The following is a 24,283-nucleotide window of genomic DNA, read 5'->3' as shown; positions in this document are numbered from 1 at the left end:
TGGACAGAGGAGCCTGGTGGGCTGCTGTCCGTAGGGTCATGCAGAGTCAGACATGACTGACGTGACCTAGCATGCATGCGTGCACTGGAGAAGGAAATGGCAACCCACTCCAGTGTTCTTGACTGGAGAATCCCAGGGACAGAGGAGCCTAGTGGGCTGCCGTCTATGGGGTCGCACAGAGTCAGACACGACTGAAGCAACTTAGCAGCAGCAGCAGCAAAGCTGGGGGGAGGGAGAAGAAACTCCATAAGAATTACAGATATTTGGCACTAACAAGAGAGTTCAACAAATTGCTATATAAAATACACAGAAGCATTTCTTTCTGTATGACAGGTCATAAGTCTCCTCCTCTGTTATCTTCTAGAGGCTTCAACTAAACACCAACGTATTTCTGTATATCAGCAACAAACAGTCAGAAAATAAGAGTTTAGACCATTTATACAACAAAATTGAAAACATCCAATTACCGAACATCGAACTTAACATAAGATACACAGGACTGGCTGTGTTGTGAAAGAATTACTAACACCAGCAAGTTGAGGGCTCCGCTGTTTGCCTGTGAGGCAGTTCTTTCCAGATCAGCTGGGAAGTTGGAGGAGTAAAGGGAAATTTTTAAAAGATAATTCAGGAATACTGTTGACCAGGAGTGTGGATCACTTCGACTGCAGCAGAGAGTGTTGAGCAGTAACAGTCCTGGGGCTGTGGATCTGAAGCAGTGGCAGGAAAAATGGGGAACTTGGACCTGGACCAAGTGGAAGCTCCGGAGGAGGTGGGTGTGCTGGAGTCCGAGATAGATTTCGAGCAATTTCTGCTCCCAGGCATCAACTGCATGCCGGAGGACATCAAAGTGCTCACCTGAGGACCAGGAACAAGTGGTGGGAGGTGGACCATCTGCTGAAAACACAGGTGGAGGCCTCAGAGCAGGGCACCTTGAATTGCATTCAGCATCCCTGTGGGCAGGCTGACGACAGAGCATCCGAGTTGTGTGAGAAGGCCAAGGGAAAAGCCAAGGAGATGGAGAAAGAGGCCGAGCTGTCAATGAAACTGGTCTGGCGCAGGGAGGAAAGCGAATTGCCCAGAAGGAGGGTCATAGGTTCACAGGTGATGGACTCCGGTCAACTGGTAAGATTAGGCTAACACCTCAAGGAAACTGACACAGCTTATTATTTTCTCTATAATAATAGAGAAAATATTATTCTTTTTGTTTTTGTATGTTTTTCACCCCCATGTAACAGCCTCCCTTAGGATCAGTGGTGGGTGACCTCCTTAGAGGTTTAGATTGTCAAATACATTTGGTTCTTAAAAAATTACTTTTGTTTGAGAAATACTCTTATAAGGGATATCGGGCTTATTAAATAGCTGTTTCAGTGGTCAGATTTATTTTGTTACTTTGTTGTGTTTTTTAAATGTTGGGCAGGGACAAACAGTAGCTTTCACCCATGTGACCAGATTGTTTTAAGTGTATGTTGATGTTTATGTGTATGTACTTGGTTTATTGTTGCTTTTATGGAATTCAAAGAGAAGATTCTAGAAAATATATTAAAATTCAGTGGACTAGCTTGATTCCAAAGTGGCAACCAATGGAAAAGCAATGGACTAAGAACTGTGAGGGCACCCTTAAAGAAATTCATGGTGGGAGAAGCTACTCTACAAGACACTGATAGTTTCCCTCATGTGGCTGTAATGAAGACGAGCATATTAATGAAAGGATAGGCAAAATAATGGCATAAAATCAAGACTGCGCACTTATAGATTCCTGAATGACTAAGATAACACTTCTGAACCTTAGGAAAAGCGAAACTTTACGATCAATGTTGTTGAAAATATTGCTTATCCCCACTGGGGGTAGCTGGGGATGGAAACAGGGGGAAATGGACTTGAATTCAATTATATACCACTCAGAAAAAAACAGCTCCAGATGGATTGCAGATTTAAATGTGAAATACAGAACTCTGAAGCTTTTAGAAGATAAGATAGATGAATATATTTATGATCCAAGGTAGGAAAAAACTTTATAAACAAGACACCAAAAGTATCATCATAAAGGAAAGATTGACAAATTTTGCTACTCTGAGTTCATTAAGACACCAGTAAGGAAGTACAAAGTAAGCCACAGAGTGAGAGGCAAAGTATTTTGAATCAGCGAAACAATTCTGCAAATCAACAATAATAATAAAATCTGGGACTTCCCTGGTGATCCTTTGGTTAAGACTCTGTGCTTCCAATGCAGAGGGCACAGGTTTGATCCCTGGTCAGGGAACTAAGATCCCAAGTGCCATATGGTACCATCAAAAATAAAATAAATTTTAAAATCATCATAATAATAAATTCTGGCAACCAAAAGGAAGATGGGGAAGAGATTTGAACAGCCACTTCACAAAATATGATAGTCAATAGTCAGTGAATATATGAGCATATGAGTTGAATAACTCTTCCTTGGTAGCTCAGATGGTAAAGCATCTGCCTGCAATGTAGGAGACCCGGCTTCGATCCCTCGGTTGGGAAGATCCCTTGGAGAAGGAAATGGCAACCCACTCTAGTACTCTTGCCTGGAAAGTCCCACGGACAGAGGAGCCTTGTAGTCTACAGTCCATGGGGTCGCAAACAGTTGGACACAACTGAGCAACTTCGCTTTCGCTAATGTAAAGTCAGGGGAAATGTGAACAAACATTAGTGAGATAACAGTACTGTGACAAGAAATATTATATTTGGCCTCTGCCCTTAGTTTCTGACACAGAACTCCTAAAACCCTTGTAATTTCCTGAATGACAGGAATAACAGGAGCATTTTTGTTATAATATTTGGTCTAAGTCCCTGGTTCCTGACATAAGAGTTTCTGAGATGCTTGGCATCTCCAGAGTGATAGGTGTGTTTCATCACAAGCTAATGAGATGACTGGTAACCGGGATCCCTGGATAGTTTCATGATGAGGGCTAATTCCCCAAAAAATCAAGGCATAATTAGAAACTTAGAAATTTCAGCCCCACTTTCACCAACATCCAGGAAGGCATGAGAGACTAGAGTTGCATTAATCACCAGTGGCTCGTCATTTAGTCAACCATTCCTATGTATTGATAGTAAACTTCCATAAAAACCCTAAAGAGCAGAGTGCAGGTCAGTGAACAAATGGAGGTGCTGAGAAGTTGGCACAACCAGAGAATACATGGAAGGTCCACACCCCTTTCCCCTACCTTGCATTATGTACCTCTTCATCTGGCTGTTTAATGCACCCTTATAGCTTTCTTTTCATTGGAAAAGACCCTGATGCTGGGAAGATTGAGGGCAAGAGAAGAAGGGGGAAGCAGAGGATGAGATGGTTGGATAACATCACCAACTCAGTGGACATGAGTTTGAGCAAAGTCCAGGAGATAGTGAAGGACAGGGAAGCCTGGTGTGCTTCAGTCCATGGGTTCTCAAAAAGTTGGACATGACTGAGTTACTGAACAATAACAACAACAATAACATTCTTTAAAATAAACTGGTGATAATGAAGTGTTTGCCTAGGTTCTGTGAACCATTATAGCAAATTTTCAAACCTCATATTAAGGGGATTAAGAGAACCCCCAATTTTTAATAGAGTAAGACAGAAGTGTGGGTAACCTGGAACCTTCTGTTAATACTTGCAGTTAGCATCTGAGGTGGGGGCAGTGTTGTAGGACTGAGCCTTTCAGCTGTAGGGTCTATACTAACTCCAGGCAGTGGGTCAGAATTGAATTAAATCATGTAACATCCAGTGGGTGCCAACAGAGGATTAGAGAATTTCTTGGTTTGAAAAGCCCACACACTTGGGGTCAGAAGAGTTGTGCGGAGAGTGAATTCTCCTTTGACTATAAAACCCATCAAAATGGCTAAAATTTAAAAGACTGATAATACCAGTCATTGAGGCAAGTAGCGAGCAGCAGGAACTCTTATTCACTGCTGCTTGGCAAGTGTATCAGTACAACCTCCTTAGAAAAGAGATTGGAACTAGCAGCAGAGTTGAATACAAGCACACCCTAGGACCCAGCATTTCCACTCCTAGGAAGAGAGAGAAGAGAAATGTGTATACATGTGCACCAAGAGACGGTAGAAGAACGCTCTTAATGGTGTTATTCTTATCTCAAATTGGAAATACCCAAACACACATTATGAGTAGAATAGATAAATTGGAGACACTATTTTCGGAAAGATACCCAGTGTTCTTATTTGCTGCAAATAAATCTTTTCTTTTCCTGGAAAAAAGGGAGTAAAATAGATAAGAAAATTTTAGATATATACAATCGAAGATTGTAAAAGAGTGAAAATGAGCTAACTACAGCTGTGATGAGATCCTGGGTAAATTTCACAAATATATTGGGAAAAAAAAGTCTGTCATGAAAGCATTTATTCTGTAGGATTCCATTTACCATAAAATTCAAGATTCAAAAGAGGCAGGACTATAGAGTTTGGGATACATTGGAACTGTAAAGCAGGTAGGAAATGATTACCGTAACTACCAGGAGGAGGTGAAGGGGATGTGACAGGGGCTTTGGAAGCGCTGGCCAGATTCTACTTCTTGATCTGAGTGGTAGTTGCAAGAAGACTTGCTTTGTGATAAATCATTAGGGCACACATTTTTATTTCATGCCTTTTATATATCTTTATTTCTTTTATTTTTCTTCAAATTGTCTTTGGAAAGTTAATCAATTTAGTGATAATGGGGATTTTTTTTTAACGGAGATGTAACTGATATATAATACTGTATTAGCTTTAGGTGTACTGATAATGATCTGATACATGTATATGTTGCAAGCAAGATTTAGTTAACATCCATCATCCCACATAGTTGGGCTTCCCTGGTGGCTCAGACCAAAAGAATCTGCCTTCAGTGCAGGAGACCTGAGTTGGATCTCTTGGTTGGGAAGATCCCATACTTTACATTACATCCCTGGGACTTATTTATCTTAAAACTGGAACCTTGTACCTTTGGACCACCTTTATCAATTTCACCATCCCCTACCCACCCACCCACTACTACCTCTGGCACCACCAATCTTCCTTTGTATCTACCAGTTTGCTTTTTCTCAAAAAATTCACTCACATATAAATGAATATCATGCAGCATTTGTGTTTCCCTATCTGCTGCATTTCAGAGTTTCACAGTGGTAAAGAATCAGCCTGCCAATGCAGGAGAGGTGGATTAAATCCCTGGGTTGGGAGGATCCCCCAGAGGAGGAAATGGCAACCCACTACAGTATTCTTGCCTGGAGAATCCCATGGCCAGAGGAGCCTGGTGGGCTACAATCCATGTGGTCACAAAGAGTTGGACATAACTGACTGACTGACTGACTGATCTGCTGTATTTCACTTAACATAATGCCTTCAAGTTCCATTCATGTTGTTGCAAATAGCAAGATCGCCTTGTATGTGTTTTTAATTTTTTAAATCAAAGTTTAATTGATTTATAATATTGTGTTAGTTTCAGGTGTGCAGGAAAGTGACTCAGTTATATATATAAATATATTCTTGGCATTTTTTCCCTTATAGATTATTACAAAATATTAAGTATAGTTCACTGTGCTATATGGTAAGCCTTTATTGATTTTCTGTTTTATAAATATGGTGCTGGAGAAGACTCTTGTGAGTCCCTTGGACTGCAAGGAGATCCAACCTGTCCATCCTACAGGAGACCAGTCCTGGGTGTTCATTGGAAGGACTAATGATAAAGCTGAAACTCCAATACTTTGGCCACCTCATGCAAAGAGTTGACTCATTGGAAAAGACCCTGATGCTGGGAGGGATTGGGGGCAGGAGGAGAAGGGGACGACAGAGGATGAGATGGCTGGATGGTATCACCGACTCGATGCACATGAGTTTGGGTGAACTCTCGGGAGTTGGTGATGGACAGGGAGGCCTGGCGTGCTGCAATTCATGGGGTGCAAGGAGTCGGACACGACTGAGCAACTGAACTGAACTGAACTGATATGTTAATCCTAAACTCCCAATTTATCCCTCCCCCCATTCCCTTTTGGTAACCATAAGTTTGTTTTCTGTTTTGAATGCAAGTTAATATGTATCATTTTTTTTAGATTTCATATGTAAGCAATATGTTATGATATTTGTCTTTGACTTTCTTCATTTAGCATGATAATCTCTGGTTCCATCTGTGTTGCTGCAAGTGCCATGACTCCATACTTTTTCCAGCTGAGTGGTATTCCATTGTATATATATACTACATCTTCTTTATCCATTTATCTATCACTAGAAGCAAGATAGGTTGCTTCCATGTCTTGGCAATTGTAAACATTGCTGCAATAAATTCTTGTATTTCTTAAGCTCTTAATTTCAGAATTTAAAAGCTTAAGGAAAGCTTCAACATGAACCAGTGGGTGGTGTGCAATGACACTGGCTAGTCACAACCAATGGCCTGTTAAATTCAGGCCTGGCCTTTGCATGGTAACTTGAACAATCCTATATGACAGCCCAACACAACAATCCTTACTGAAGCCATCATGACATTGATTTAAATGAAGGACTTTGGAGTTTTCTTTGTTTGTTTTAAATATTACTTTTTATTTATTATTTGGCTATCTTGGGTCTTAGCTGCATCATGCAGGATCTTTCACTGCAGTACAGGGACTCTCTACTTGTGGCCTGGGCTTCAGCAGTTGCATGTGGGATCTTAGTTCCTCGATCAGGGATTAAACCCATGTCCCCCACATTGCAAAGTGGATTCTTAACACCTGGACCAGCAGGGAAGTCCCTTGAGTTTTCTTTTTACAAAAGTTGAATTACGAGGTGGTCAGAAGCAACCATTTTGACTATGTGTAGCTTTTGTGTGTGTGTGTTCTCTTGCACTATTCCATCTGTGGGCCCTCCAGGACCTCCGTTGGAGTGCTCTGCTTCCCATAGAACTGTCAGCGTGCACACACATTAAAAAGCCCAAGGACTCCAGTGACAAAAATCCACATCCCCATGGAGCTGAGCGAGAGCCACAGGGCTCTCAGGCCTTCCTTAACAATCTTTTAATATATTGGCTTCCACAACCCTTTCCTCCTTTGTCATTCCAATTAAGTTATTAAAATTGAAGTAGAAGCATTTAAAGCAAAAGAGTTTTGGTAGAAGTTCATAAAGGGATCAGAAGTCTGTGCCTTGACTCCTTAGCAAAATGCTTTCCCAGTTTTTCATTTGTTTGTTTTTTACCTCAAAAGGAAACAGTTCTGAAGCTTCACACACATGTTCTTGTAACTTCTTTGGTTTCCTCAGTTTCCATTTTGCCAGATTAAAATTTAACTTCTCAATGTTTACTTAAAAAAAAAAAAAAAGCTCTATTTGTATGACGTAATTAAAATTTACATTTAAAAATTCTCTCCACTGGCCTTCATCCTCCTCTAAACGAAGCTCAATTTCTCCTTGACCAAATTCTCAAAACTGGTATCTCCAACACATACATAGAGCTGCTGCTGCTGCTGCTAAGTCGCTTCAGTCGTATCCGACTCTGTGCGACCCCATAGACGGCAGCCCACCAGGCTCTCCATCCCTGGGATTCTCCAGGCAAGAACACTGGAGTGGGTTGCCATTTCCTTCTCCAATGCATGAAAGTGAAAAGTGAAAGTGAAGTCGCTCAGTCGTGTCCGACTCCTAGCGACCCCATGGACTGCAGCCTACCAGGCCCCTCCGTCCATGGGATTTTCCAGGCAAGAGTATTGGAGTGGGTTGCCATTGCCTTCTCTGATACATAGAGCGGATGAAAGCAAATGGGGATTTTCATGTGCTCAGTAAAATTGAGCTCAAAGTCACTTATTTTATGAAGAAAAGGCAACCACCCTTCTCATGCCAGCATACTGGCTCCTCAAACAAAGTTCAGTGGTCAAGCTGGGGAGAAAAGGACATATTTCTGATGCCAGATAAAACAGAATGGAAAATTCCCAGGTTAAATGCTAGAGAAATCTCTTAATGAAGATATTTTTCAGGCTGGAGCAACTTTCCTGAGGGAAATGACTTGAAGTGACATCCTTTGAGACATTTAAATTATAGTGGGTAAAAACTCAAACCCACCATGAAGAAACACTCTTCGTAGAACTCATGGGAAAATTACTGGGATCTATAATAGGCATTTTCTAAGAGGAAGCTAGCCCAGGAGGCAGACCTGCTGTGGAATAAATTTTATTTTTAATGGAGTGTGGCTGTATAGTAACTCTGTTCCTTATTTGGAGAAAAGCATGAATCGGTGGGTTAGCCAAAAATTAATAGGTTTTTATAAAGTGGTGGATTTCTTCACCAAACCTTCCTAATTATGTAAGTTTTTCCTCAAGAACTCCATGCCTCAATACTCATTTTCTTTTAACTATTTTTTTTTTTAATGTTATGTACCCCTTAGGACTTCCAACCCCCTTTCTCTAATAAATCAGCATATAACAGAAGAAAAGTTCAGAACTCACACAGCTTTCAGTGTTAAATTTTTAAATTTAACTTCACCTTTTTTGAGTAAAATGAATTTAATGGTGATCCTCCACGCTAAGCCTTTCCCACAGCAGGGCTGACCCAGCACAGCCCTAATTAAGCATAAAGTGTCCCACAGTGAAAAGACCACTTGTTTGGAATCAGCGTTTGTAAGTCAAAAAAAAAACAACAAAACAAACACCAACAAAACAAATGCTACCTTCTAAAGAGCCTTCATTAGAAAGTACAATTGCCATATTCTGTAAGCCTATCGATTTTTCCTCATTGTTGAGATGGAGAAAGTAAACAGAACTGCATATTTACTCATCTCCTTTTCTGATACCTTTGCTCTAGGAGCTCCACTCTTCTGTCCCACATGGATAGGAGGTTGTTATTTCCAGAGCTGGTCCGTGGAGATGACGGATGAATGATCAGACAAAAATTCTGATTAATGCTCTATAATTAGGAGTTTGCCTCTACTTTATGAGTTTTTTTTAAGTCCACGATTTTGACCCCGCAACCTTCTTTCCCCTTGGTAATTGCTGAAGTCTGACAGCCTCTGTGTTTGCTGCCTGTAACATATGGCTAATTGAATCTGAGCTGGGGAAAGAATGACCGGATTCCTAATTATGATCCATTCGGCAGATCTGAAGACTGGATAAAGAGAAAACAAGGAAAATGCTGCTGAGCCAGAAAACATCATGATACACAGTAGTTGTAGCAGGATGTAAGTATTCCCCCAAAATGCCTGAAGATCACTTCTTTATGGTGTGTTCTTTCTGTCTTTTAATCACAGAAAGCAGACAAAGATTAGACAGAGTTTACTTTGATCTATACGGTTTTTGCAAGTCTGGACACCGGACCTGATATGTAGTCTTCTCCTGAAATTCATGTAATCTTACACTGGGACACTTTGTATTTCTAGTAAGGTAAAGGTTGGATTTTCATTTTGTAGGTTCTTCCCCATCTCCACCGTTCGTATAATGAAGATACATGTATGTGGATGGGCAATGTCACCTGCCATATCAATAAACAAAGGATGTTGTGACCATCAAGTCCCCCACCACAATGTACACCCTGAGGGGATTCAGGATAGATAAAAATGGGATACTGGCCCTAGATAGTTAATGCAAAACAAAGGAATAATTTCAATGAGCCTGGACTCTTGCATCTTCCCATACACAGAAAAATGCTAAGTTCATTAATTTGAGATGTTTGCTTTTTCTTTAATTAGAAGAAATCTTTTGATGCTCAACTACCTGGTTTATTTTTGCAAAACTCTGATATATCCTGACCCCTCCTTTACTCTTCAAAGCAGTGCCTTAGAGGTATCTGAGAGGATTCCTCCCAGACTTAAGTCCTCAGCAAGTCCACCAAACAAAGCATAAATCTCAACTTTTAGATTATGCTGTTTTTCAGTTGACACATACATATTTTTAAATGTGTGCTTTGATTTTAAATGAATTTTTCTATAGCAGTTAACATAATGGTAACATACTTTTTATTGCCTCTCCTGGAGTTGGGGGAAAGCAGTAAATGAAACAAACCAAGAATATTCATGCATCAAATATTTTTGCTGAATATGTAACCAATAGTACAAGGCACAGTACTACGTGTCAAGAGGGTATACAGATGATAAGACAGTTTTTCCTTTTTTTTTTTTTTACCTTGTAGAGGTAAGCAAGATGAACAGAAGTAAAACCTGAGACAGCTTGTAGAATGTGCATGAGAAAATATTGTTTGTTTAATGTATGAATGAAATCTAGCACAGAGATTGCACAGTGGATGCTCAATAAAATCAATTGTAAGATAGTATAGGAAATATTGAATATAATATAGTTATATTTGGACTTCCCAGGTGTCGCTAGTGGTAAAGAATCCACCTGCCAATGCAGGAGACATAAGAGGTGCAGGTTTGATCCCTGGATTGGGAAGATCCCCTGGAGAAGGAAATGGCAACCCACTCCAGTATTCTTGCCTGGAGAATCCCATGGACAGAGAAGCCTGGTGGGCTACAGTCCATAGGATTGCAAAGAGTCGGACACGACTGAAGTGACTTAGCACACAAAAATAGTTATATTTGGATATAGAAAGGAGTCATTTCTGATTGTGGGATTCTAGAGAGGTTTTTGTAAGGAAGTAAATTTTTAGTTTAAGTCTTTAATGAAGAAATAAGTTTTTTGGGTTTTTTTTTTTTTGGCTACCCTGGGTCTTCATTGTGGTATGAGGGCTTCTCTAGTTGTGATGCATGGGAGCTTCTCTAGTTGCAGCACATGGGGTTGGTTGCCCCACAGCATGTGAGATCTTAGTTCCCTGACCAGGGACTGAACTTGAATCCCCTGCACCTGAAAGGCAGAATCTTAAGCACGGAATAATCTTAAGCATTATTCAGTCTTAAGCATTGAATAAGTTCATAGTTCTCTGATGGGAGTTACTCTACTAAGATGGCTCAAACATAGGGAAACAAAGATACAGGATATATTTGGGTGGCACAACAGATCTAGTTTGTTTGAGAAAGTCATATAATACTTCACATGTTGCAACATTTAATAAATTTTGAAAAGATACATGAAAAAGAGTTGTGTGAGATAAACCTAGAAAAATATATTGGGAACAGATCTTGGATGACCTTGATTAGAGGCTAATGATCATGATAAAAAGCAGTGTTCCATCAATATCTATGGGATAATCTGAATCTTAGCCATTTATTCATAACAGGAAATGTTTTCTCCTCCAAAATCTCTCAAGAACTCATGTACTGAAATTAGCATATTATGGTGGAAAAGATAAAGTATGGTTTTCCTTGTAATTCATTTTCAGAATGAAAGATCGTAGAGATACCACTGAGAATAAACTCCATTGGGAATAAATGTGCATGTTAGAAACCTCCTTCCTTCCACCTTATTCTTAGCAGCTTGCTAGCTATAACTAAAAATAATTCAGAAAGTTAATTTAAGGAATATTATCTATGGTGTCTTTACTGTTAACAATCATATTTTTGTTGTAAGAATTTATAAGAAGAAATTAAATATCTGATGTAAAAGCTTAATAGTGATGGACTTCTCCAGTGGCTCAGTGGTGGGGAATATATATAAAGAATCCACCTGCTGACATAGGAGAAGTGGGTTTGCTCCTTGGATTGGGAAGATCACCCGGAGGAGAAAATTGCAACCCACTCCAGTATTTTTGCCTGGAGAAGCCAATGGGCAGAGGAGCCTGGCGGGCTGCAGTCCATGGGGTTACAAAGAGTTGAAGAGCTACTGAACACAGCCTCAGAAGTGCTGAGTGAGAATACAAATGGTTTCTTTGTAATTTTGTGGCAAACTCACCCAATTGTTTACACTAACAGCTGTTCTTCCCTAATAGTATATTAACATCATAAAACATTATTTTTCACAGGAAACATGGCCACCTGGAGACTTTCAAAAATAAAGTATAAATTTTCATCTTCCCTTGCTTGTATAATTATGTGAATAATTTCTGACCAATAAATTGGAGCCAAAAAATTGTATGCAACTTCTGGGAAGACAGGAGATGGGATTTTCTTCATCCCATTTCCCGTCTTGCTGTCTGGAATGTAAACTTGATGGCTGAAGCAGTTTGATTAGCATCTTGGACCAAGAAGTGACCTAGAAACAGTAATAGATCTAGAGAGAAGGCACTGGGCTCCAGATTATGAAGATACCATGTCGCTTTGGATTGCTTTCCTATGAACTTCATTTACAGGTACAAAAAAATTCTATATTGTTATCTAGCAATTTGTAATCTACTGTTATCTAGCAGTTTCTATCACTTAAAGTTGAATCTGGGGACTACCCTGATGGTCCAGTGATTAGGAATTCACTTTGTAATGAAGGCAATATGGGTTCCATCCCAGGTCCAGGAAGATCCTCCATGTCTCAGAGCAACTAAGCCCATGCTCCACAACTACTAAAGCCAGAGTGCCTGGAGCCGTGCTCCACGACGAGAGAAACCACTGCAATAAGAAGCCAGTGGACCGCAACAGAGAGTAGCCCCCACTTGCCACAACTACAGAAAGCCTGTGCACAGCAACGAAGACCCAGTGCAGCCATAAATATACATACACATATATATATGGAGTGGGTTGCCATTCTCTTGTCCAGGGGATCTTCCCGACCCAGGGATCGAACTTGGGTCGCCTGCATTGCAGGCAGATTTTTTTACTGTTTGAGCCACCAGGGAAGCCTGTGTATATATGTAAATATTTTAAATTTAAAAAATTGAATCTGAACTGGAGTAATTTAAAACTTGAGATATAATAGAAAGTAATATATAACGCATCCTATTAATAAGAATAATCATCTTATTAATAAGCAACTAAGCATCATTGTTAGTTGCTCTGTTGTGTCCAGCTCTTTGCGACCCTATGGACTGTAGCCTGCCAGGCTCCTCTGTCCATAGGATTCTTCAGTCAAGAATACTGGAGTGGGTTGCCATTCCCTTCTCCAGGGGATTTTTCTGACCCAGGGATTAAACCCAGGTCTCCTGCATTGTAGATGGATTATTTACCATCTGAGCCATCAGGGAAGCCCATAAGGCAACTTAAAATAAATTCTAAGGGAACATTCACCCTTCCCCTTTCCATCTGAGGCATATGCTTTCATATCCCATTGATGTTGGATTTCACTATGTGAGTTGCTTTGGTCAATAAGATTCGAAAAGGGTTGACCTGTGCCTGTGCGGTTGGACTTGCCCTCTTGCACTCCTCACTGCCGTGGGACAAATTTCCACTAGATGGTCATTACCCCTTTGACCCCAGTCTTAAAATGAATACTCATGTAAGAGACCTAAGCCCAACCCTCAGCTAAAGCTTGGAGCCGCTGAACTCCAGATGACACCAAACAGATAAACAAGAAATAAATGCTTGCTGTTTTATGCCCCTGAGTTTTGTGATTGTCACCCAGCATTAATGGACTAATGCACATCTTCTCCTGCTCAAATTTATCAGGATTTTCTGCATTAAGAATTGCACTTTGGTTTTCAACCACCCAAAAATCATCACTACAATTCATTATACCAGCAGATTACCAGCCTTTTATTGCCAGTAAAGTGACTTAAAGAGATGAATATTTAATTCGTATTTATGCTATAGACCCCTCCCCCATATAATTAAATTCAGAATTGAGTTCGATGGGATGGCAAGTTCTTTCTATGCCCATTGGCTTTTACAACTGTGACAGTTTCAAATAGAACTCACAGACCAGGTTTATCTGGAAATATGACAGTTTAGTCACCAACTGCCTTTGCTGTGACCACCAGAGCGTTTGAAGGGTTCCTATTGTATTTATAAACTTGGAAACTGAAATCGCCTCACACCATTTATTTTCTGATTTCTCTCATTCTTAGCAACTGACACAACAATCATTCTTGGTGAGGACATTAATAACTACTTTACTACAGTTAATGACAATAAGAAAAGTGCAAATTATTGCAAGATAGGTAATTCGTTTCAAGAGAGCTTATTTAGTTTTATTATCCATCTGTAAAACTTTCCAGCCCCCAGAATCCAATGTGGTCTTCTTTTCTCTTTGGCAGGCTATGTGCTCAGATATCTGAGGAAACTATCCAATCCTGATCTTCTTAAATAAAATTTTTCTTTATTTGTTCAACTCTCCTCGTTCTCCCTGACCACCACCACTGAATACATGTGGACATATTTTTTCCCTCCAGAGTCCCAATTTACCAACAGCGACTCCAGACACTTGACTGTGAATCCACAGGGCTAACAGTTTTTCCACAAACTTCCCTATAAGCTCATCCTTTGTTATCTATATGCTTGGCTTATTTGGGTTTTCCTGCAGTCCTTGACTTTTCACTCATATAGTAAATTGGTTAGTGATTCTTCTCTCATTTCTTCCTTCCCTTTTCAATTATAAATCTCCTGTTAGAATACTACTTATGTTGTTGTTCAGCTGTGTCCAACTCTTTGTGATCCCATGGACTGCAGCATGCCAGGTTTCTCTGTCCTTCACTTCCTCCCAGAGTTTGCTCAAACTCATGTCCATGGAGTCTGGAATTTACTGATTGAACCCATTTGGGGGATTTGTTTGTTTATTTGTTTTTCAGTTGAAGCATAGTTACTTTACAATGCTGTGTTAGTTTCAAGTGTACAGCAAAGTGAATCAGATATGATTCAGATATACGTACGTATTCTTGTTCAGAATCTTTTCTATCTTTTCCCTTATAGGTTATTACAAGATATTGAGTATAATTCCCTGTGCTATATAGTAGGTCTTTGTTGCTTACCTATATTATATTAATATATAATTGTGTGTATATGTTGATCCCCAACTCCTAATTTATTTCCCTCCCACCCTTCTCTATCTCCTTTGGTGACCGTAAGTTTGTTTTCCATGTCTGTGAGTTTACTTCTGTTCTGTGAGTCAGTTCCTTTGTATCATTTTTTTTTATTCCACATATAAATGATACTCTATATTTGTCTTTGTCTGACTTACTTCACTTTATATGATAATCTATTCATTCATTCATGTTTCTCCAAATGGCATGATTTCAATCTTTTTAGAAACTGAGTGGTATTCCATTGTATGTACCACATCTTCTTTATCCATTCATCTGTTGATGGATATCTTCCATGTTGCTTCCATGTCTTGGCTATTGTAGACATTGGGTGCATGTGTCTTTTCAAATTATATGTGCAGGAGTGGGGTTGCTGGATCATATGGTAGCTCCATTTTTAGTTTTTTAAGGAATCACCATACTGTTCTCTATAATGGCAGCACCAATTTACATTTCCATCAACAATGTAGGAGAAACCCATTTGGGTTTTTTTTTTAAATTATTAAGTATGATAACACATGTACAGGAGACTTGGAAAATACAGAACAAGGTTACATATAGATCTACTATATATTACAATTATTTTTAAGTAAATTAAGATCTTTAGTTGAAGCTTCAATATCAAACACTCAAAAATTGGTAGAATGAATATATGGAGAAGTAGAAAGATACAGTGGACCTGAAAGCACTGTAAATCAGTTCAACATAATTAAGATTTATAGAATTTTCACGTAACAGTAGGATACAAATTCTATTCAAGTTCCCATAGATTGTAAACTAGGAGACATTGGAACTAGGAACATATCCAGGGACATAAAACAGGTGTAAAAATTTCATGGTCTAAAGATACTGAAATCATACAGAGTCTGTTCTCTTATCACTGTGGAACCCATTTGTTTTTGTAGCACTTGCTTTCTAGTATGTCCTGTTCCCTTGCTGCAACCCCACTGCTCACTATTGTCGATAAAATTGTCCTTTTTGAGCTCCTGTGCATACAAAAACATATAAAGTCAAAGAGTGAGTCTTCTTGGATTTCAATAGCCATAATTTTTACCATGAATGTATAGGACCACAGTGGCATATTTAAATTTTTGAGCCATCTGTGCACAAAGTACTGCTATTAAGTTGTTTGGACCTAACAGTTTAATGAATGGAACTGTTAAGACTTGTTGCTCATTGTTTACATTTTGTTTGCTTGCTTGTTTAGGCACATGGGTGTCATGAAAAAACTATCAGCACACTATGGACACCAGAAACCCAGGAAGCTGGGGAGCTTCTGGAGACTAGTAAGGACTCATAGCATTGGAACAATTCAGGAGAAAACATAAAGAGTAGCAGCAAGCCCCTGACTATTATAGGTCTGCTTGGTACAGGGAGGGGGGGTAATCAGGACCCAGCACTCTTGTCCTAGAACCAAACTGCTGTGACGTAGCAGGACTCCCAGATAACTTTCTGGAATCTTAGAGGAAAGGAAACCTGAGCCCTATTTTATGACTAGTCTTCCAAGTATTGGCAAGAGAGGGTCTTCCCAGCCTCCACAGAGTTTTACAAATGCCAGCATGACCTGGAGTAGTAATATGATTTTCAAAAGCCCTAGAAAGGTGGGAATGTAGCTGAGACCAATGCCAGAACTGAAGGCCTCTTCCAGACAGAAATGAAGAATGCACGCATGATGAGATATGAGGACAGGATGGGCCACTGGGGTGTCTCAGAGACGCATGTGTCATCAAACGTCCTCTTTAGCCCTAAGGGCTTAGACCTAAGTAGGTTATTCTGGTCTTAAATGCAACCTAAGTAAAAGGGAAATAAAAGTATAGGGAAACTGACCACTTTAACCACCATTAAGTTTCTACCATTCTAGAGGAATGCGTGTTCAAAGAGAAATTAAATTTGAAAAATAGAGGTATATTTCTTCCATACTTTGACCTGTGCATTGAGATTTATAACATGTACATAAGCACATAAAATGGAAGCGATTTCACCACTATTAAGGCAGGTGCTATTTTCAAGAAACTCTGTGTGTTTGGTTTTTTTTTTTAAAGAAAAATATCCTGTCCAAGCACCAAGAAGAATTTTTCAATACCCCTGACCAAGAGAAATTGTGACTCAAATCAAAATCCACTCGAAATCCACCATTGCCAACTGTGACACATTTTATAAATATGAGAACTAGAAAGAGATACCATTTCTCCAGTGGTTTCAAACAATTTTAAGTTCAGAAAATATTTCCCAGGTGTAATATTCTAAAAAGAATATTAATAGACCCCCAAGAGATAAAGGGGGTATTATACTAGCACAATTTTATTTTTAACTCAAATTTATAATAAGTTTTTATTTAAAAGAACAACCAATGAAAATTGCAAAGCAGTTTTGCAAATGCCAAGATATTGAAAACTAAAGGTTACTGGTGTTAACTGTAGTCTTAAATCAGACTTGTGACCCCCATGGACTGTAGCCAGGCAGGTTCCTTTGTCCATGGGATTTTTCTCAGGCAAAAGTACTGGAGTGGGTAGCCATTCACTTCTCCAGGGGATTTCCCGACCCAGGGATCAAACCTGACCCAGGAATCAAACCTAGGTCTCCTGCATTGCAGGCAGATTCTTTCCCATCTGAGCTACCAGGGAAGCCCCTTAAATCAGACATGTGGTCTTAAATCAGACAAGATGTTCTAATTTATTTTTATATTTTGCATTCTCCATTTCTGTTGCTCAAGATAAATAGGTGTAAGTGGTCATAACTTTCTAATAGTTTATCTTGTTATCAGATTATTCTTCAATATTCTAATTATCTATTGCATGTAATAAACCATCCTAAAATGCAGTGGCTTAGAAAATCATTGCAATTGAAGAATTTAGGCAGAACTCAGATGGTTGGTTCTTCTTCTCCATGTGGTTTCAACTGAGATCAATCTTCAATGGTACTTAGTTGAAAGATGACCTCTTCTGGAGTGATCAAAATTATTTCACTCACACATCTGATTTCTTTGGTGGACACAGCTGATAGGAGGGCTCAGTTGAGCCCTTACACCTCCCTGCAAGCTCAGGACCTCTCCATGTGGCACTCCAGCTAGGTCATCAGATTTCTTTCATGGTAGCTCAGGGATCCAAGAGTGAGAGTTCCAAGAGGCTTGGGCAGAAGTTGCAAGTCTTCTTGTGAGCTCACTTCAGAAATTTAAAGCATCCTTTTCAATACATTCTATTGAACAAACAAGTCGCTAAGGCCTGCCCAGGTTCAAGGGGAGAGAAGAATAGACTCTCAATGGAGGAATGGCATATGCATTCAAAAAGCTGAAGGAATGCATGGTGGCCCTTTTAGGAACAAGCTACCACATTCAGGAAACACCAATCCAGGCATTTAAATTAAGAGCAAAGTTTTAATATATATTAAGTAATAATGTGTGTGAAAGTTGCTCAGTCATGTCCGACCGTTTGCAACCCCCTGGACTATTCAGTCCATAGAATTCTCCAGGCCAGAATACTGGAATGGGTAGCCTTTCCCTTCTCCAGGGGATCTTCCTGACCCAGGGATTGAACTCACGTCTCCTGCATTGCAGGCAAATTCTTTACCAACTGAGCTATCAAGGAAGCCCTAATAAGTAACAATATCTACAAACATTTCTTAATTGATAAATGTTCAATGTTGAGAGAATCAATGAATGGATTCTTCAGACTGTTATTGGTGGAAAAATAATTTTTAAACATACATTGTTAAATTATGACATGTTCAGTGGTATCTTTTAAAACTTCAGGTACTAGGACAATTTTGTCAGATATTTCTTGAGATTTGTAAAATAATCAGATTGTGTTATTTTGTATATCAAGTCTTTTCATTTCTTTACTGACACTTTAATCTGTGGCTGCAATTCATGGGGATCTTGAATCGCCAAATAAACATGAGCTTGTTTACGTTCTATAACTTACTACCCATATCGATGCAAATAATCCTGAAAAACCTGCAGTTGAAAATTTAAGAGTTGATGATATTAGTATGGCACTATCTAGGGCTTCCCTGGTAGATCAGCTGGTAAAGAATCCACCTGCAATGCAGGAGACCCTGGTTCGATTCCTGGGTCAGGAAGATCCCCTAGAGAAGGCATAGGCTGCCCACTCCAGTATTCTTGGGCTTCCCTCATGGCTCAGATGGTAAATAATCTGCCTGCAATGAGGGAGACCTGGGTTTGATCCGTGGATTGGGAAGATTCCCTGGAGGAGGACATAGCAACCCATTCCAGCATACTTGCCTAGAGAATCCCCATGGACAGAGGAGCCTGGCAGGTTACAGTCCATGGGGTTGCAAAGAGTTGGACATGACTGAGCAACTAAACAGAGCACATGGCACTATCTAACACTGCATACAAAGATGCTAGAATCCTCTTAGTAGCTAGTGTTTCTTTTAAATAACATATGATGACTAAGTACATTTTGGCAATAAATTTTCTCTGAGTCACCAATCCCTTGGTACTTTGTTCCCCAACACTGCTCTTACATACTCACTGAAAACATTACTACATTAGTAATATTCAATATTTGAAAAATGATTTTAACTCTTACTATTTCTTTCTGGTTCCTACGAATCATGTGTTTGACACAGCCTTAAATCATCTTCTTATATGCATGCCAGAACATATGATAAATCAAGCAAAAATGAAAAATTTACAGTATTTGCAGCATTGTCAGTTGAACTGTAAAGAATTTGTATCATCTCAGCTTACCTTCAGTAGGTACATTCTGAAATCCTTTCTGGAATATGTTATCAGATAATGTTGCAGATCTGCTCCCATATTTGTTATTATGTTGCATCAGTTATTTGTTGCTATGTAACAAACCACTCCAGAGATCATTGTCTTAAAAAAACAATATTGTTTTTCACAATTCTATAAGTTAACTGATTGGCTTTTCTGCTAGTCATGCCTGTGTTCACTCCTGTGGTCGTATTGATAAGATGACTTGCCTAGGGCCAGAGTGTCCAAGGTGGTCCCACTCATGTCTTGGGCCTTGGTTCTGGCTATTAGCTAGAGCACTCTTTCTGTGTGGTTTCTCAGCAGTCAGTCGCTAGACTTCTTGACGAGATGACCAGAGCATTTTAAGAGGGAGAGACGAGTGCTCCAAGGCTTTGGAGTTCTAGCCTCTGCACAGTATAACCTCAGTTCAGTTCAGTTCAGTCGCTCAGTCGTGTCCGACTCTTTGCGACCCCATGAATCACAGCACGCCAGGCCTCCCTGTCCATCACCAACTCCCGGAGTTCACTCAAACTCACGTCCATCGAGTCAGTGATGCCATCCAGCCATCTCATCCTCTGTCGTCCCCTTCTCCTCCTGCCCCCAATCCCTCCCAGCATCAGAGTATTTTCCAATGAGTCAACTCTTCACACTAGGTGGCCAAAGTACTGGGGTTTCAGCTTTAGCATCATTCCTTCCAAAGAACACCCAGGGCTGATCTCCTTTAGGATGGACTGGTTGGATCTCCTTGCAGTCCAAGGGACTCTCAAGAGTCTTCTCCAACACCACAGTTCAAAGGCATCAATTCTTCAGCGCTCAGCTTTCTTCACAGTCCAACTCTCACATCCATACATGACCACTGGAAAAACCATAGCCTTGACTAGATGGACATTTGTTGGCAAAGTAATGTCTCTGCTTTTGAATATGCTATCTAGGTTGGTCATAACTTTTCTTCCAAGGAGTAAGTGTCTTTTAATTTCATGGCTGCAATCACCATCTGCAGTGATTTTGGAGCCCAGAAAAATAAAGTCTGACACTGTTTCCACTGTTTACCCATCTAGCTAGTCAAGGGACTTCCCTGATGCTCCAGTTGTTAAGAATCCAGCTTCCAATGCCGGGGATAAGGGTTCGATCCCTGGTAGAGGAACTAAGATCCCACACGCCTCAGGGGAATAGAGCCCACAGGCCACAACTAGAGAAAGCCCACTCACTGTAATGAAAACCCAGCACAGCCAAAATAGTAAGCAAGTCAAGAGGCAAGTTTAGGTTCAAAGGGTCAAAAATAGATTCCACCTCTGAAAGAATCTTAAATCCATATGTTTACTTCACAAAATTGCACTTCAAAATGATGATGTAATTTGATTGTTAGAACATAAAAGTATCTTGCAAAACTTCACTATGTATCTTGCAAATCTTCATATTGAAGCTTCGGACATTCATATTATCCCAGAGGCAAGTCTCAGTGATAAATAATGGTAAAAACAAACAAAAAATAGTGTTTTCAGATTTTCATTTTTTTTTTTTTACTGATTCTTCAATCTGTAGCTATAGTTCATTGAGACCCTGAATGGCCAACTAAATATAAACTTGTATCACAGTGACTTTGAAGAGAATACGCTGCATATCACTTTCATTTTATATACTGCTGTGAGTCTGGTCGATAAAACTGTAAGACGCATTCAGTTCTTAACAGTATGACTCGTTTTATTCTTAGCCTAATCAATACTGCATATCTATCCTAAAATGTGAGCCTAGTCGATATGATCATTTATCACATTTGCTTTTCAAATGTCCTACTTTTAACCGTCAATCCGTTTCTAGTTGCAGGGGAATTATTCCACCTCACCTAAAATAAACAAACAAAAACAAATCCACAGAACACTCAAAACATGTAACAACGTTAGCACTAAGATCAGGTAACAAGCACCCAAAATGAAAAGTAAGCATTTAAACACACTGTCAATTGCATTCTCAAGCAAAGATATAGAAAGCAGTCACCCTGACTATCCCAATAATGATTAGATGGTAAGTGGAAGGAGGCCAGGCAGATGTTTATGTTTCTGACTTGTCCTTCCTTTCTTTCTTTCTTTTTGGACACACTAAGCAGCACGTGGGATCCTAGTTCCCCAACTCGGGATTGAACCTGTGCCCCCTGCAGTGGAAGTTCAGAGTCTTAACCATCAGACTGCCATGAAAGTCCTTAAGTTGTCCTTTCTTTGACACCCATCTTTGTATTCACATGTATAGTTGTATTTGAGGACACCTGGGCCTGAATTTGCAGGAAATTTGCAGAATTTCCTAGAAAAACTGTATCTGTCTTGGTCAAGGACACATTTTCATGGCAGTCAAATATAAGCACAGGGATCCTTACACCAGGATTGACCTCAAAAAAGAGTTTGGTATAACAGTATGGGAAAGTGCTAGCTGCTCAGTCATGTCCGACTCTATGCAATCCCATGGATTATCTTCTCTGTCCATGGGATTCTCCAGGCAAGAGTACTGTAGTGGGTTGCCATTCCCTTCTCCAGGGGATCTTCCCAACTCAGGGATAGAACCCAGGTATTGCAGGCAGACTCTTTACCCTCTAAGCCACCAGGGAAGCCCACAACAGTGTGTAAGTGGTCTCAAATACATTAAAATTAGGGACTTAGCAACCTTCAGTTTGTACCAACTGCCTTTTTAATAGTCAAAAATTACCTTTTAAAGGCTTCCCTAATAGCTCACCTGGTAAAGAATCCACTTGCAATGCAGGAGACCAGGGTTTGATCCCTGGGTTGGGAAGATCCCCTGGAGAATGGAAAAGCTACCCACTTCAGTATTCTGGCCTGGAGAATTCCATGGACTATACAGTCCATGGGTTGCAAAGAGTCAGATACGACTGAGTGACTTTCACTTTAAAGTGAAACTTGAGTTATATTTCTTAGAATGCCTGTAGCAGTATGAAAACCATTGATTTGGTTGAAAAGTATTTTCATAACACGTAAAACACAGCCCAAAGAAGTTAAGAATCTTGCTCACAGATAAAGAAAGTAGGGCAAAAATCCAGGTCAAGAGACTCCCAGTCCACCATCTTAGTACAGTACTGGCCGTTAGCTCTGATTTTTATCTAACATTGGTTCTTCCGCGTGCTTTGACCTCAAATATTTAAAGAAGTTTGGAAAGAGAAGTTTTGTTCAGATCACACAAAAACACCATAATTCATATTTCCAAGAACTAAAAATGACATTGAAAAATCATCCTTCCTATCAAGTTTGTGTAGATGTGTATAATGTAATATATCACAAAGAAGAAGCATTTAATGATCCCCTTAGGCCATGACAAAATAAATCCTCTTTTTAGCTTCCATTTACTTTAAGTTCTTAAATTAAATAAGTCAGGGTGAAGAGCTCCAGCTAACATAAACTGTTGGAGTTTATTATTATTTTAAGGCTCCAATCTTCACCAAATTGTTTATTGATTTAATTGCTCAGATACAATACCATCTTAATAGGACAGAAATCTAGTTTGACAAATTTTCCAAAAAGAAAATCATCTACTCCCTCAAAACAATAGAATTTTTAATTTCCTGGACACTCCTTGAACATTTTTTGCCAACATCTGAAGAAAAGACAATACCTAGTGTTGAGAAGATTTCAGGAAACTAGGTACTATAAATTCCTTCAGTATTTCTAGAGGGCAATTTGGCAATAAGTATTACAAAGCCACTTTAAAATTGCGTAGTCCCTTTGAGCAACTTCTAGCAATTTAACTTAAAGCAATAATCTCCCTATGTTTGTAAATTTTCCTATAAATATGCTAATCACAGTTTTTTTCATATCATCAAATTAGCAATCACCTAAATGCCAAGAATATAAAATTGATTAAAATATACATGGAAATGCAAAATAATACAAAACTGGTTAATTGCTCAAATAAATATATATGATGTTATGTCCATATATGGTGTTATGTCCATAGATGAACCAGTAGTCAACAGTGACTGAGATCTTAGTATGTGGAATGATACAAATCTGGGTTCAAGTCACATCCTGCCAGTGTGACAGTGAGAAAGTTATTTAAATTTTCTAAGGCTCAGCTTCCTCAGTTGAAATAGCCTTGCAGAGTTCTTGTGAAGATTAAATAAGTGTTTAAAGTATATCTAACTGTAGTATACAGTGAGTGCTCAGTAGATCATAGCAACTAATATTATTATTGGTTTAGTGAATTGTTTGGAAGTCATTAAACATCATTTTATAGAAGAACCTTTAATCAACTGAGTCTAAGGGTTATAAAATAGTATATATGTATTATGATGCCAAATTCGTTCTTACAGTGAAAAAAGTCCCCTTGTAAGATAATCACCAAAATGTTAAAAATTCCTACCTCTAAATAACCAAATACTGGATGAATTTAATTTTTTTCTCTTATATATAATCCAATATTTATTTTCTACAATAAAAATTTTTAATTTTATATTCAAGGGGAAAAAAAAGCCACTATTTTGAAGCCTTTAATATCATCTTACTACTTAAACTGTACACTGAGTTTTCTCATTTCCATTTTTACAGGAGGAGAAAGATGACCTCAGGCTGGGCAAGTCCCTTCTTGGGTTGGGACTGCTCCCTATCACCCCTGGAGGGATCTTCCAACCTCAGTGTAACACAAGTTACAGAGTTTTGTGGGTTTGTTTTTTTTTTTACTTTTTATTATTGTTTGATTCTATAGCCAGACAAGTTGTTTTGATACTCAGAAACTTGATATTTTAGTAATTTGACAAAATTTGAATAGCCAAATAATTTCTAGGGGCATAAAGCAGGGTTTTATTCTGCTTTCTCCACAGTTTTGTCTACTTTATTAATAAACGCACGT

General features: G+C 39.2%; 1 pseudogene; it reads left to right on the top strand.

Annotated features, from left to right (window-relative positions):
* The first annotated feature begins 727 nt into the window (after window positions 1-727).
* Window positions 728-12,413, top strand: LOC139183041 (MORF4 family-associated protein 1-like; annotated as a pseudogene).
* The last annotated feature ends 11,870 nt before the right edge of the window (window positions 12,414-24,283 follow it).

Source organism: Bos indicus, chromosome 5 (assembly GCF_029378745.1).
Source record: "Bos indicus isolate NIAB-ARS_2022 breed Sahiwal x Tharparkar chromosome 5, NIAB-ARS_B.indTharparkar_mat_pri_1.0, whole genome shotgun sequence".
In the NCBI taxonomy this organism is placed as follows: Eukaryota; Metazoa; Chordata; class Mammalia; order Artiodactyla; family Bovidae; genus Bos; species Bos indicus.
This window is presented reverse-complemented; position numbering and strand designations above follow the sequence as displayed.